Source organism: Notolepis coatsorum (genome assembly GCF_963971535.1).
Source record: "Notolepis coatsorum genome assembly, chromosome: 17".
Taxonomy (NCBI): Eukaryota; Metazoa; Chordata; class Actinopteri; order Aulopiformes; family Paralepididae; genus Notolepis; species Notolepis coatsorum.
Genome location: NC_140181.1, coordinates 54150609 through 54167803, shown reverse-complemented (window position 1 = coordinate 54167803; position 17195 = coordinate 54150609).

Genomic DNA, 17195 nt, shown 5'->3' with positions numbered 1-17195 from the left:
GTGTTGGATGTATAGACTACGCAGATAGGGACATGGTCTTTAATCGCACGATAGACTACAAGTTCCAAGTATATAGCGTGACCCAGATTCACTCCGCGCAAATCTTTTTTTTCACTCAGGCTATCGGTGATCGCAGTAAGTTCATTCATTGCCGACAGATTCTTTCATAGCACCACGAGCTCGCGTGAGTGGCGTCATCACACGCCTTGGATAATTTAGGAGTGAAATGCGAATGCAAGGCTTGAAAGCACTACTCGCAAGCCCGCCCCCAGATAATATTTACCAATCGCAACGGCCAATTAAAGGGGCAATTCGCGATCATATCATCGCAGCGTACAGGCCTGCTGTATTGTACCCATTCTGCAATCCGTTAATAAAATTTTCATTCAATCAATCACCTTGTTAATATTTATTTACCTAATTTATGTGCAATCGTTTAGTTTCAGCTCAGTGTAGAGAAATGCACCAATACTACTAACAACCGCCTTAGTGCGCGCGTCTATGACGACACCACGTATCCGTGACATGCGCGCCCCGCGAAAACACTAGTAGTTTTGGGGGCCTACCACCCCCCCTGAAAAAAATGCTAGGAGAAACACTGAAAGGCATACTGGGACTTCGAAGGTGCAGTACCGGCCAGATCCTCCCAGGCGGCGGTATCGAGCACCCTTTGAAAACATGTATCTTCGGCTGTGCATCGATTATATGGGTCCGGGTCGGCTATTTTTCTCCGGGCAAGACGGGCGGTTATAACGCTCGGATTGAGAAGAATCAAATACTCCCGATTCATGATGTGTGGTGGATTATGTTTGCGACACGATGGACATCAATATTTGGAATGGCGATCAGATAATTGGAATATTCTTTTTGGGGTACATCCTAGTCATGGTAAGGGCCAGGGTTCGAAATTAACGGGGGGCTTGGGGCAAAATGCCCTCGAAAATTGACCAAATGCCCTCGAAAATCAGTTAAGGGGGGCAAGAAAAGCCCCCGACAGTTTACTAATTATATAATTATATATATGCTCTACAGTGCGAGCATTTCCCTCGTATTTGCCCCTAATAATATGTGTGTGTGCGAACCGGAAAAATCATTTACTTGCAGACAGTGTGCGAGACGAGTGAAGATTACAAAACAGCTCCGCTGTTAATAGTTCAGAAACTGGACTGAAATTCAGTTTTTGGGTGGAACGCAAGGAGGAAGGGAGGCGGGGCCCGCTGCGTGTTACAGGGTGCTTGTGCGAACACAGACAGAGAGCTCTGCTCTGCTTTCAGCAAGCATGCATAGTGTAACATTAAGCAGTTACACTGCTATCTTAACGTTAGCAAGCTAAGCATCTGCATAGCGCGACCTGTGTAACGTTAAATAACTTGTGTTCGGCGGGGAAAGACCGTTCCATTTGTAACACAACTCCAAAGAATAACATCCAAATCTGATCCCGATGCGCATTTCCTTCATTCCACAGCGCTGAGCGCGCAACGTATTTCATTGATCGATCTGGCCAGTGTGTGGGGTTTTTCATGTATCAATTTTAAACAAGCCTCTTGACTGTTGGAATTAGGGATGTTAAAAATAAAAGCTAATAATATTATTCAATATTAGACATTCATTGATCCAGAGGCAACCGGCTATTCGTCTGCTATTTGTAAGATATATCAAGACAACAACACAACTTTCCCTCAGGGACAATCATATTTAATCTATTTAGATAAGAGTATGTATGTATTATTTACAGATAATTGTACCTCAAAACATGAAACCAAGCCATGTCACACATCGTGTGTGTGTGTGTGTGTGTGTGTGTGTGTGTGTGTGTGTGTGTGTGTGTGTGTGTGTGTGTGTGTGTGTGTGTGTGTGTGTGTGTGTTACTTGAACAATTGTCACTGTGCTCCTAAATTTCTGTGTGCTCCTAAATTTGTATTTAGATTTTATTTATTAACATTTTATTTAGGAGCACATGTGCTCCTTGGGAAAAAGGTTAGCGTAGAGCCCTATATATGGAGACATTAACATTATGTTATCAAACATAGGGACGAAGACTAAAAAAAAGTGTCAACAATGTTTTGTAATCTTTGTTAATTTTCATTATAAAAATGTTGTGCCCCTGAAATAAAATTAAAAAAAAACCCGAAAATCAATTAAGGGGGGCAAAAAAAGCCCTTGAAAAAAAATGTTAATTTCTAACCCTGGTAAGGGCTATATGATATCAATCTTGCGTTGATCCAAGCATGTTTTCAATGCGATCTGACCGTGTGTGTAACGTTAGTCCACAACGTATGGCGTTGATGGCGATCAAAGCATCAAAAAACGACCCCCCCCCCCCCCCCCCCCCCCTTTCATGCATTCATGATGAAACATAATACCCATCATATGCATTTGATTTTTTTATTGTAGCGTGTGTAGGGACGAAACGCCAATGGATTTAGTATAATACACGTTGCTGGTTATAACCAGCCTCCCAAGAATTAGCCCGGATCATTCCGAAATAACACTCATATTCACCACGGTATAAAACGGGAACGTATGGATGGAAATCTTTTCTTTCAGTTCTTACTGACCATGGTATTGTATCCATAGCTATAATATAGAATATAGTTATAGTTCTACAAACAAGGTGACGGATCACGGATCCCTATCCATCTACTGGTGGCGTCAGAACAGGCGGCTTCGTCTAATAGCTGGCACTCAAAGTGTTAAGGGGATGCAGACCAGAAAAATACTTTCGTCTTGTTTACATCAGGGTCCCCCATTTTCAATTCATCAATACATTAATGACATACATGACATACAGATATACAGGGTTCATGTATGACATGCAAGACATACAAACAGTACAAACATACATACAGTACTGTTTAGATCATAAAAAAAATATATAAGAAACTGTACATTGCTGTAGGTGCTCTTTGAGAACAGTTTTGAAGGAGGGTAGGGATTCACATTTTTTTACGGCTGTGGGTAGGGCATTCCACATTGTTGTGGCATAATTGTTGTGGTCTATTTGCATGTTCTTGGTAGGGACATTTATGGACCTCAGGGACTGTATTATTTCCCAGTGTCAGAAATTTTGTGTCTGCTACTATGCTTGAGTAAATTGTAATGAACCAATTCTTTGATGGTGAATAACACCATGCTAACATTGACCAAAAGTGAAAGATTGCCACTGAGCTCATTCAGCACCTTCTTGAGATCAAGTGTACTACAAATCTAAGCAAATGAACAAAGGGCAGATCATTTACAGGTTTTTTTGTAGATACAGTACTGAATTTTGCCATCCGGGCACATGCTATTTGAAATATGAATATAGAATATAGAATATCAGGCCTATAAATTACCGTATTATGGCCAAGTCATACATCTATGGATCGGCCGAAATCTGGAAAATCCGTTACAGGGCAGCAAAGACTGAATGAAATCTACTGTCTGTAAGTACAGTTACTTTTGCCATTTTCTTTTACGGATTGCAATGCGTTTTTTTTCTAGACGTTCACAGAAAGGTAAAGAAACAATATACTTTGTATGTTATGGCAATAACGTTCAGGTTTGTTCGACTTGTGAGATATAAGCAATATTTTCTTTTCACGTCAAATGGCTGCAGTTTTGACTGCGGCTGGTGTGAGCTGGGTAGTCTAGTTTTATGAAATTTCGACGTCCATCGAAAGCCCTGAGTCTCTTTCTTAGGCTGCGGTTACATTAGGGCCAAAACGATTAGTTTCAGTTTCGTTTTTTAGAACGCTACGTAATGGCAGGCAAGTTAGACGTCGTTTTGTCTCCTGACCACAGAGTGATGTATACAGGGGTGAAATTAAAGCCCGCCGCCCGCCAGGGGCGCTCAGTTTTTACCTTTGGCGCTTGCCACTGAGAGCCCTGCCCGCCGTGTGGCGTGTGGACGTGTAGTTCATAATGATACTCTTATTTTGAAAATCTGTGCGGGTCTCATTTCCGGCCCAAGCGCAGCTAGAGTCATAATATCGATGGCTCCGGCAGTTAGCAGCATTCGGTTCGTATGATATTCTTATTTTGAAAAAAAACATGGCGACGAGTCATATCCGCCCAGCCCTGCAGCGGGATACTATTGGCTTCTGCTCGTATCAACACAGAGCGGCCCGCAGCTCTAGTGCCACTGCTAACGTTAAGCTCTCAGAATGGTAGCAGCTCGCCCGCAGCTCTAGTGCTAACGTTAAGCTCTCAGAATGGTAGCAGTCTGCTCTAGTCTAGATCGGACCTCCATGAGCTGCATAATACCTCCGTTCCCTCGTTAGCTAGCTCGCGTTAGCTAGCTCACTTAGAACGATCTGTCCCAGTAAACTAAATTGTCTTAACGTTAACTACCGGGCTAGCAGTAGCTACAGATAGCTCCTGATATCAATGTCTTATAACATTGATTGAATGCGTATTCTAGCTGAGGGCATGTTGAATGTGATTTGACAAAATAACCGTAACGTTAAAAAATGGGGTCCAGCTGCATCGCCGGAGAATCCTTGCATGCTGAATGTAGGGTCTAGCTGAATATAGGGTCTAGCTGCAGGGCCGGAGAATCCTTGCTGGAGCTGGAGGCTACTCAAGTATACACACAGACAGTGGAGCTGTTTGCAGATAGCAAGCATTTTGACTTATTGCGTGGTGGCGATGTCTCGCAGATAATACAACTACAAGTATGATTATATAATATATATTTTATTTTAAAAAAAAAAGTATATAAAATATATATATATATATTTTTTTAATCAAAAAAATTTTGGCAGGTAAGAAATATGCTTGGCGGGTAGACTCTTCCCATCTACCCGCCACTGAGTCACTCCACATCCTGCTCAAAATCTCAGAAAGCCACCATCTTTAAATACCTTGCATGAGCCATTTAGCTACATAGCATTTATTTTTCAGCAAGAAACAAAGTGCAATAAACAAAAACGGATACATTCACTGTGTGTTCTGCCTCATTTGTTGATGATTTGTTGATGAAACCAAACTAACATCAACACAATTGACCACCAAGAGCGGAGTTTAGTCTCACAAAAAGATTGCAGATTTATTTGTTAGCTTACGTGCTAACGTGATTGGGATATGCCATTATAACAGTATAGCATTGTGGCTATCGTACATTAACCTAGTAATGAATGGATGAAAACGTTATTTAACAGATTGCAGAATGGGTACAATACAATACGGCTCAATACCAGGGCTCTACGCTAACCTTTTTCACTAGGGGCACAGGTGCTCCTAAATGAAAAAAGTTAGGAGCACACAAAGAAATTTAGGAGCACCCAAAAATATTTAGGAGCACAGTGAAAATATTTCAAGTAAAACATTTTTTTTATTTTTTTTATAAATGTATATTTGTACTGTGCGTGCATGTGTGTAAATTATCTCTTGCTACAACCCTGCATGTTTACATTTTGTATTTTGTACTTGATGTTCATTAACATGTGCTGTCCCTATCAAATAAACTATCAAATCAAACTACTGCTACAAAAGTAACAGTCACTTAACTTTAGCCCCTTTTATGCATACAATGCTTATGTTTTGGCTGTGTTTCTCTTCTAGAGAAATAATCCTTTCAGGGTTGCCTATTGAAATACTGTACACCTCCAGTACAGAAACATTGTTTATGAGTTTGCGTGTTAGGTAGACCATTGATTGACAGTCGAGTCTGCCAATTACGTCACAGCCGGCGCTGTTTTCCTTCGTCCGCAGCGCCATCCGGCGCTGCAGCTGGACCCTAACCTCGTTCCCAGCTTTATCTCGAGAGATAAAAGCTGGACCCTTTTGCCCACCTCTGCTGTTCATAACGCTAGCCAAGTTAGCTGTACACACATACACAGTGGGCCAGTTACTTTGGTGTAGGGGTGTAACAATGCATCGATCCTAAGGGGAAAATTCAACTGCATCGATTTGAAAATGTTAGAATCGATTATCGCAATTTGAATGTGTACACAGTGTTATGTTGTTATCATGTCCGTTACTGTCAACACAACGGCATACGCTACTGCATCAACGTTATGATTAACAAAGCAAGGCATTCGTTTTGTTGCATTAACGTTATATTACTATTGCTATCGCTAAATCTAGGTGTTCTAAAATATATTGCTATTTGTAAGACTAGAAGTTACATGTCTCGGGGAAACTCTCGCATATCGCAATGGTGGCGTTTCAGGAAGTAAACAAGCCAAATGAGAGCTTCCGATTGGTCATTTGCTTTCTTTCTCATGAAACCAGTCACGTCACTATACTGTGATTGGACCGTTGGCTTGAGTGCAATGTGGGACTTGTAGTTTAACGATCTCGCAGCGGAGGAAAAAAAAGACGAGAGAGGCTATAATCTGTATTCGCACAGCGTGCGCGTAATTGCTTTTTACGGTTCGCACACAAATATTTTTAGGGGCATATGCGAGCAATTTAGTCGCACTGTAGAGCCCTGAATACAAACAATTGTTAAAGGGGAACTCCAACATTTTGGGAAATTAGCTTATTTAACATCTTCCCTGGAGTTAGACAAGAAGATACATACCTTTTTTGTCTCTGTGCGTGCATTTTAGCTTTGGGAATAGATGCTCCGTTAGCATAGCTTAGCTTCATCACTGGAAGTGAGGCAGGACAGTAGCCTTACAGTGCCTTACAGTGTATTGCAAGGTCTGACATTGACCAAACTTGATATGCATGACCTTGGTGGGCTCTAGGTCAACTCCTGAAAAGGGGGTCAAAGTCAGACTTTGCAATCAAAAGTTAGGGGGCTAATAACCCTTGCCATAATTTCAGTGCGCCCCCTAACTTTTGATTGCAAGGTCTGACATTGACCCCCTTTTCAGGAGTTGACCTAGAGCCCACCAAGGTCATGCATATCAAATTTGGTCAATGTCAGACCTTGCAATACACTGTAAGGCACTGTAAGGCTACTGTCCTGCCTCACTTCCAGTGATGAAGCTAAGCTATGCTAACGGAGCGTCTATTCCCAAAGCTAAAATGCACACAGAGACAAAAAAGGTATGTATCTTCTTGTCTAACTCCAGGGAAGATGTTAAATAAGCTAATTTCCCAAAATGTTGGAGTTCCCCTTTAAGGGGATGCAGACTGCTGTACTTTGGACTGGGTTCCTTATAACAATAACTTGACAACACATGATCTTAGTTTAGCCGCAGCTACAGGCAATCTGAGGAGGACGCAGCTGATATCCTGTATAGGTCCAGCCAGGGGAGAATTTGGCGTCGGTGTTTACTACAGCGCATGTGCGTTGGGCAAGAACGGCTCCGTATCCGGCTCGCACAAATTACATGGCACTGTTGTCGACGAGTTTCCAAAACGAAAACACCCCTTCAGCGTTGCCGCTAGGACATGCAAACGTAATCATTCGAAAATACAACGTTGCTGTTTTTCCCCAGTGTAACCATGGCCTTAGGACTACAACAATTCCATGACGGCGTCATGTCCTCACGTCTAAATCATCCCGTTATTGATGCAAAGCGCAGAGATGTTTATAAGCTCATATTTAGCTAATAACACTTAAAATCATTGCTAAACAAACTTTTTTTGTATTTTTGCTCCCATCCTAATTTAGTCGTTATGCCAATTCCCTTCCTGGTCGTTGCGCGCATTGCCCCACTGTCGGTCTAGGGAGGGTATAGAACTACCACATGCCTCCTCCGATACATGTGGAGTCAGCCAGCCGCTTCTTTTCACCTGACAGTGAGGACTCGCACTGGGGGAATGTAACGCGTGCGGAGGTTCACGCTATTTCCCCCCGATCCCCTCCCTGCTGAACAGGTGCCCCGACCGACCAGTAGGAGTCGCAGTTTACAACGACCAGGACACATACCCCACCGGCTTCCCACCCGCTAACACTGCCAATTGTGTTAGTAGGGACGACTGACCAAGCCGGAGGTACCGCTGACAGCTGGATTCGATCCCAGAGTCTCTGCTGTGGTAGGCGAGTGCATTCTCCACTGCGCTACCCAGCCCCCCTCTTGACTGCTGTTTTGACAGGGTTAGGGCTTTACTATTGGCTACATTTAAAAAAGAAACACAACATCACTTAATACGTACTGTATTGATCTATTTGTCATGTGAAATACATCTCGGCCAGGTAACGGTCCAATCAGGCTTAATAGGTTTGTTCGCTTAGTGGTGATTGTTAAGATATTAAGTTATGGTTAAAGTTAGTTTTAGGTTAGGTAGTTATGGTTAGTTTCAGTGTGGTTATGGTTAAGACTGTCAGAAAGGTGTGTCTTGGTAGTCTCATTTGAGACATTGTTTGAATATGTAATATAAGTACTTATTTGTAATATAAGTACTGTTCAAAATGTTCAGTTGCTATTGCATGCACTCATCTGTGTTTCACTACACACGAGTGCATGCTTAATACCAACTGTCAGTCTGCAACACTACTATCACCGACATCTAACGGCTCGGGCACACTGCACACGAATGAACACAGACGGACGGGCGGGCGGCTGCCTCTTCACTTCTGCTCCCATGTTAACGGACGCTACTGTGCACACTGGCCGCAAGCGGGAGCGCGCCTCGCGGGCGGCTCCCGAGCGGCAAGCTATCTTTTCCGCTTCAATCGGATTCGAGGCGGCGCGGAGGCGTGCGCCACGCGCATTGTCACAGAAATACAATTGAATATCTGCATTATTACCACAGATATAGATGTTGTTCAACCAGCTGTCTGTATCTTTCCCAATGCAAATAAACGCCCAACCCCCCCTGTCTGTATGTTTGTTTATACCTATACCTATAACCTACAATGTTGCATAATAATAATAATAATAATAATAATAATAATAATAATAATAATAATAGCAGGATATAGCTGCAGTCATTAAGTCAATCCACCTTGTGACCTATAATGACAAACGTTTTATTTGTTTCCTGACAGCTAATTATGGTAATTATGATTGAACAGCAACCAGTAGGCTTGATATCAGTGTATATTTTATTAACAGATTGCAGAATGGGTATACAATACAGTACAGCTCTCTCTTTTTCTCTCTCTCTTTATTCTCCCTGCCTTTCTTTCTCTCTCGTTTTCTCTCTATCTTTCAATAGATGTTGTTCAACCAGCTAATGTGTCTGAATCTTTCCCAATGCAAATAAACCATATTGCTATAGTTAGTACCCCGCCCTGTCTTGTCTGTTTGTCTATCTGTCATATCTGGTTGCCTGTCTGTCTGTTTGTTTGTTTGTTTGTTTGTTTGTTTGTTTGTTTGTTTGTTTGTTTGTTTGTCTATCTGTCTATATCTGGTTGCCTGTCTGTCCCGACAGAGACAGAGAGAGGGGGAGGGGGGGGGGGGGGAAGGGGGGGGGGGGGGAGATAGAGAGAGAGGGAGAGAGAGAGTGAGAGAGGGAGAGAGAGAGAGAGAGAGAGAGAGAGGGAGAGAGAGAGGGGGAGAGAGAGAGAGAGATAGAGCTCTTGCTGCTGCTGGGGCTCCACGCTGCTCTTTCAGGAGTACAGTCACACTGATCATCATTCTAAAATGAATTCTAACATACTAATTGATTATATAATAACGGGTTATACATACAAAATAGACAATAGAACACTGGAACTGGAAATTTTTAAAAAATCTTCAAACGGGGACTGACTTCGCATATAGACTAGGCATTTACAGCTGTCCCAATGTAAATGTGCCTTCCTCGGTGCGCTTCCGCGCCTTATATGTCGGAAGTGTGCCTGGCCAGGCGGAACCTGTGCGTAAAATTCGTGCGCGTTCAGTGTGCCCGTGCCGTAAGAAGGGAGATCGCCCCCTTGAATGGCCCTTCTAAGGTTTCTCTCCTCCACACTGCCTGTGGTGCATTTTTCCCTATCGTTAGGTTTTAGTGAGTTTTTCCTTACCTTCGCGTGTCTGGGAGGCGTGTAGCATAATGACAAGCAAGCAGTGCAAAAATGCGGAAGCATTCGTCACCGCACGCCACTACGGTAAAGCGCCTCTCTTTTCAGGCCCGCTTTGGGAGCTGTCGCGCGGAAATAGGCTGTCTATTGCCATTCTCTTTGACAAACTCTAACCTTAACCAGCTCCTTAACAGCGCCTAAACTTAACCGTTCTAACCTTAACCAACTCCGAAACAATGCCTAACCTTAACCATGCCTAACCTTAACCATAGAAAGAATATTGCCATTCTCTTTGACAAACTCTAACCTTAACCAGCTCCTTAACAGCGCCTAAACTTAACCGTTCTAACCTTAACCAACTCCGAAACAATGCCTAACCTTAACCTTAACCTTAACCATGCCTAACCTTAACCATAGAAAGAATATTGCCATTCTCTTTGACAAACTCTAACCTTAACCAGCTCCTTAACAGCGCCTAAACTTAACCGTTCTAACCTTAACCAACTCCGAAACAATGCCTAACCTTAACCTTAACCTTAACCATGCCTAACCTTAACCGGCGAAAGAATACACGTTAAAAAAAATCACGTTAAAAAAAAAATATTTGATGGGATTCAAACTCGCCAGCAACAAGCCATAGGATCCACAGCCATGCAGTCTTGCCAATTGAGCTATTTCTGGATACTGAATAAGGGGCGGTTACTTGCATCCGCTCGTGTCGAACCAAGGCGGGATCTCATGCGCATGCGCGGGCACCTCGCGAGCACGCCGGCGCACGCACGCACCTGAGCGAGCACGCCGCCGCCGGTGCACGCACCTGGGCGCTGGGCGAAGGAAAATGAAAGGCGCATTACCGCACGCCACTACGGTACCTGCGGTGACGAATGCTTCCGCATTCTTGCACTGCTTGCTTGTCATTAAGGAACAGGCGTCTGGGAGTGTTTGCATTCATTCATTTATTTGCATTTATTTTAAATTTGTTGGACCTTATGGTGTTTTTGTTTTGTTCTTGACTTAGTTATGTTTCTTCTTGACTTGTTTAACTCTTTCAGTGCCAGCAGGGGGCGCACGATTTAGTGCTTGAATGCCCACCATCCACTTCAATGTTAGCGTTAATATCGCCTAATCTATGTTTTAAATTAATGTCTAATTAGTGTCTAATCTGCCCGTCGCTTTTCAATTACTCATTTTCCAGTCAACATTGTCAAAGCGGATTGTTTTATTATCGGTTCATTTCCGTTTTATAGCATCTTGAAAAGCCCTCGTTTAAGGAAAATAAAAATATTCCATAATAAACGGAATATTCTAGAATACACAAAAACGCAAATTTTTCAGCCTATTTATGAATCGTTTTCAAATAAACGCTAGATTATCGATAGTATATGTGTACGTATGCACGCTATATAGGCGATCTGATATCTGATCTGATATATTTCCTGATCACTCGCACAGCCAAACAGCCACATCACACATAGGGGTAAAACTTATATCTCCGTGAAAACAGGTCTGATTATCCTAAGACTGGTAAAATAGATTCCTTACCTGAGATCAGATGTTATCCAAAAAGATTATTCCAATTCCTGATCGCCATTCCAAAAATCTATCGCTTTTATTGATCCAACGCTACATACTGTAAACACATATTACACGCTGTTCTGATGGTCCACAATGACTGGGATCATCTCCGGTTACATGCGTGAGAAGTAAAATGTGGATTCCGGATTTTTCTTTTCTCATCCATTTTCATTGAGTCCATTCAAAAAGGGTGCATTACCATCTGGGAGACGATAGGGGGCGCTTTTTTCACATCTGAGCTCCTGATGGGGCTGGTTTCCCAACGGTAGACTCGGTTGATGAAATATGAATTCAGATCGCTAATAAAAAAGAAATCACGCTAATTGTCGTGGTGGGCATTCAGGGGGCGGGCTGATAACACGTGTTATATCGTCTTGGGCATTCAAAGTGTTAAAGAAGACGTGTCCGGCCCATGGGGACATTAACGTGTGTTGTCGGGCCTTACAAATACATTTTATTTGATTTTGTAATACGTACACATTAACACATGAGTGCCAGCAGGGGGCACACTATTTATCGTTTGAATGCCAGCCTTTTGGGACTGATTTTCCGATATTTCATGATTTTCGCAGAGCCATTTCTATATTCTATATTATGGCTATGTGTCTAATACGCCCGTCGCTTATCAATGACTTGCTTGCAGTCAACATGTATGAAACGGATTGTTTTTTTCATCAGTACATTTCCGTTTTAAAAAAATTGACGTTTTTGAAAATGTAAAAAAAAAAAGATTTAGCAGGAATCGCCCTTTAGTGGAATACACACAACATGTCATTTTCCGGCTGATTTATGAATCATTTTAAAATAAACGCTAGATTATTGATAGTTTATGTGTACTTATGCACGCTAGAGAAGCGGGCTGAAAAATCTATTATCTATGACCTGGTCAGCACTAACGTCATATACACACATAGGGGACACGTTGTGAAATATGTGAAAAAAACATCCGATTACCCCAAGACTGGTAAAATAGATTCCTTACCTCGCATCAGATGTTCTGCAAAAAGATTATTCCAATTCCTGATTGCCATTCCAAATATCGATCGTGTTTATTGATCCAACGTTATGTACTCGAAACACATATTCCGCGCTGCTCTGAGGGTCCCCAATGAATGCAGTAGTCTCGGGTTACATTGCCTGAGAAGTAAAATGTAGAATCCGGGGTTTTTCCCCCCCATGCATTTCCATTGAGTCCAATCCAATGGGTGCAATACCATCCGGGAGACGATAGGGGGTGGTATTTGCCCTTTTCGAGGTCAGAGCCAATGATAATAACGTGAGGCTGGATTGATGAAAAATGAATGGATATCGCTAATAAAAGCAATAACGATTAAATAACGAGATTCCTCGTCGTTGGCACTCAATGTGTTAAACATTTGATCTATAACATGGCGTACATTATGTACCTTTTTTCCTGTGGTCTATTAGTACTTTATTTACATATTTTAAGCTGTAGTTGACAGTGATGGCTTTTGTTACGAAGGATCAGATTAAACCGAATATATATATTTATTGATTGATATATATTGCATAATATTTGTATATCGTTTGATATCCCTTGTATATTCCTTGTACATATACACGGAATATCCCTTTAGCCTAGTACAGACCATAATATTTCATTCTCCTATTGGACAGCGGTCCACAGGCGCCATGGCCATACCTTCAATGTCGGGTTCAAAGTCACCGCCAGGGACATGCCTGGACATGAACGGTATTGCGCAAGGATATGAGACAGGAATAAAGCTGGTACTAGTTTATTCACCTAAGCGTATAAATACGGCGCAGGTGAATACAGAAGCACTTAGTCAGAAGTCTTAGTAACATAAAGTTGAAGCCTCACCCACGATACGACGTGCGGTGAAGTATGGCCTGTTTGGCCCCAAATAGAGCATTGAGACCGCGTGCGAATTAATAGCTGAAGTGTCAGAGTTTAACGCTGTACCGTCGAGTTCGACCTATTCTATTAAGTCAGTAATAGTCTATTTGTGTATAGTGTATCGTGCGGCTAAAGTTCTACAGTGACCAGCATCGCCAACGTTCCCTTGTATCAGCTAGAGTGCTTATCCAGGCTGGGCTGCTTTCCATGGCGCTTTCACCCAAGGGGCCCTAGACGAGGACCGTGTGGATTATGTACACTGGATAACCTACCGACAACTGCATAGCCCTTTTCGGCTGGATTATATTTGCTTTTGGTCCTGTAATTGATGGAGCGGAGAATCGCCGACACCCACAAGTGTGTGGGATTTAACCTGTGAGGAGCCACGTCGAGTCTGCCTCTCAGAAGTCTGAGGCCGGCTAGCTTTCTTCCATGTGGAGCTACATGCTACGGAGAACAGCTGTATTCGTCTGTGGATCAAGATCTTATTGCACCGTCTCCTGTACTCGGAGTCTCCTTATCATCGTTGACCCAGACTCTACTACCGACAGATCCTCTACCCTTGCTGGCTTACAACCGGGGGGACCCTACCAGTATCTCCCGCTGTATTACTGGTGTACCATAGATATAATTCCCTAAGATTCAGGTTGTATGATTATCTCCTGCATAATATGAGAATGGACATTCGTTATTGATTTGCCTACGCACATTCCTTTGCCTTATAAGCGCATCCAAAGTGAAGTAAAGTAAAGTATATTATGTACCTTTTGCTGCTAATAAATACTTAAATACAGCTTTGTGTGGAACCGAGTCATTGTGGGGAAGTGTTCATCATTAGATACCTGTGTACTGTATGGCCAGTAGGAATGTACATAAGACGGTAGTGGTTTAATGATACCATACTTATCAATACAGTCAGGGAATTGTACCCCTCAGTTACAGCTTTCATGAGCTGAGGTACAGGATACCAAGCACAGTATTTCACAGACGAATGCGTTGCAGAGTTGTATATCAAAGTAAAGAATGAAGTTAAAGTTGTGACCACTATCATGTGTTTGGGATTAGCAGCCCACAATCTCAATGATGGCCCCACAATTTTAAAAGCTCTTCGAGGCATCCGATGAAGACATGGCATGATGGCACTCATTACTGAAATGAAGAAGTCAGTTAACAATGACTTTGAGAAACGGTACACACACCTCCATGACCTCCCCTATGTCACTGCATCCGCTCTAGATCCTCGCTTCAAGATTTTGCCATATTCCTGAGTGGCCATGACACTGAAGGCAGGGGTGTACAGTGCGACATATATCTCGCACGTGCTACAGCAACAGCTGTCTGTGCGATGGATGGATTTACTTCACTAGCACTGGTGCGATAGGGATTCGGTTCATATAGATACTCTTATTTTGAAAATCCTGTAGCGGGTCTCATTTCTGCCCACGCGCAGCTCCAGCTATAATAACTAGGATCGACAGCTAGCAACATTCAGGTGCATATGATACTCTTATTTTGAAAAAACTCCGTGACAACTCGACGAGTCATATCCGCCCTATCCGTGCTTGCAAGCAGAGCAGCGTGTTGGTGCGCACACAGCAGTGCGCCTACACGTCCCGAAATAAGTCCGGTGTGTTTTTTTTTCTCGCAACGGGTCAAATGCATCTACATGCTTTGCACCGTCGCCATTCCTTTATGCGCACATCGCCCGAAATTAACGTTTATGTACCATTACAATCACTACAACGTTAGCAAGCTAACAAGCTAATCCTGATCAGGCAGAGCCAGCAGACAGTGTGGAAAGGGAAATGGGGGGCACTCTCTCCCCTTCCCTGTGTGTGTGTGTGCGTGCGTGCGTTTGGAAAGACGATGAAGTCACTAGTCAGGACTCAGGACAGGAGTATATTATAGTAAACTGAGGATGGACAGATAATGTTGATATTCAAATATAAAACATTTCGAGAGGAGTGGAAGTTTGAAGACTAGACTACAATATGATGCGGGGGTGGTGAGTTGAAACAGTGTGTGTGAATGAATGAATGTAAACTTTATTTAACAGATTGCAGAATGGGTACAGTACAGTACGGCTCAATACACACAATTGTTAAGGGGATGCAGACCAGAGAAAGACGTTTGTCTTGTTTACATCAGGGTCCCCCATTGTGTGTGTGTGTCCCAACCGACCCCACTTCTATGTTTCAATAAATTATTTGCATTTAAAACTATTAACGCTGACTCATTCCTTCAGTCCACTCAAAATTATGCTAATATTCCTTATGTTGTTTATGATATTAATTGAAAATAGCATAATTATGAGAGTATTACTATTATAGTAATAATAACACATGGCGATATACTAAATGACAGCCAAACATGGCACTGCAACTAAATAACACAAATACAATAGGCACATTTGTGACTGTTACAAATATAACACGTTTTATACTTGTGCTACAAGATTTTGGCCTGTGCTACAAAACTATCAACCTCTGTAGCACCAGTGCTATGTGCAAAAAAAGTTAACGTACAGCCCTGCTGAAGGGATATTCACAAGTATGTCAGCTGAAGCTGCAGCCCTGCAAAAGGTACCCCCCCCCCCTAGCTGGGCTGGGCTGGGCGATATGGCCTAAAAAATTAATCTCAGATTTTTTTCTTTTTCGATTTTAATTGATTTTTTTCTCTTGAAAACTAGAAACGACTAGGAAATCATTCAAATAACCTAAAAAATGATCAAACCAAGATGAATTTCCCTATTGGGATTGAAGTGCAAACCTAACTTTCACCAATCTTCACTTAATATATATATAAAAGGTTACTCTTGATCAAACAAAGATGAATGTCCCTATTGGGATTAATAGTGCAATAATTGCTTTTTCTTTTCTTCACTTAAAACAAATAAAACGTGCCTCTTGATCATCAAACAAGAATTAATTGCCCTATTGGGATTAATAAAGTGCAAATCTAACTTTCACCAAACATCACTTTGTCAAATAAAAGGTGAATCTAAAAAAATAAAAATAAAAAATAAATGTTTTTTTTTTCTTTTTTGAAAATCGTCCTAGATCATTAATTCGAATTAATCGAAAAATCGATTAATCGCCCAGCCCTACCCCCCCCCCCCCCCCCCCCCCCAACAAACGCACTCTCTCATTCATTCAACACTAAATAAATTATTACAGTGCATTAACAGTAGCTAACAAACAGTCTGCTTTTGAATCCATTCATTGCCATCACTAGCTGTTCTGCGACTGCTGGTACTGCACACAGTTTACCGTCATTGTCTGTCTACTGACAGCATGCGCTGAATTGAACCATACTGCACACCGTTTACGGTCTACTAACAGTACACTGCATTTGACCATACTGCACTGTTTACTAGTTAATCTAATTGTTTTGCCTTGTATGTATCACACTGAAACGTTACAAATTAACATGCATCATCCTTACAATTGTATTCGTAGTAGGGCTGACCTTCGAAGCTTTTTTTGGCAATCGAAGCTTCGGGGCAGAGTTTCGATTTTAAATCGAAGCTTCGGGGGGGGGGGTTCTATTTTTTTATTATTTTTTATTATTTTTTTTTATCTTATGTTGTGGGACTTGTACAGCACTTTGGTAAACTTTGTTGTTTTTAAATGTGCTCTATAAATAAAGTGGATTGGATTAATTAATTAAGTAGCCCCTTTCGTGACTGTGACGCAGCCAACAAGGTTTCACTCGGCTGCCCTGCCTGGGTGCAGTGGGGCTGCTCTCACAGCCAACGAAATGACATTACATAATTATGTTGCAACCTTCGTCTATCAAGCAAACAATTATATAAATATTTATATGTAGTTGATAGAGACAAAGGCAGAATTCGACTTAATTAAGCACGTTTTATTAAGACATATTTTTATATGGGTCGGGACACTTTAAAAAAGC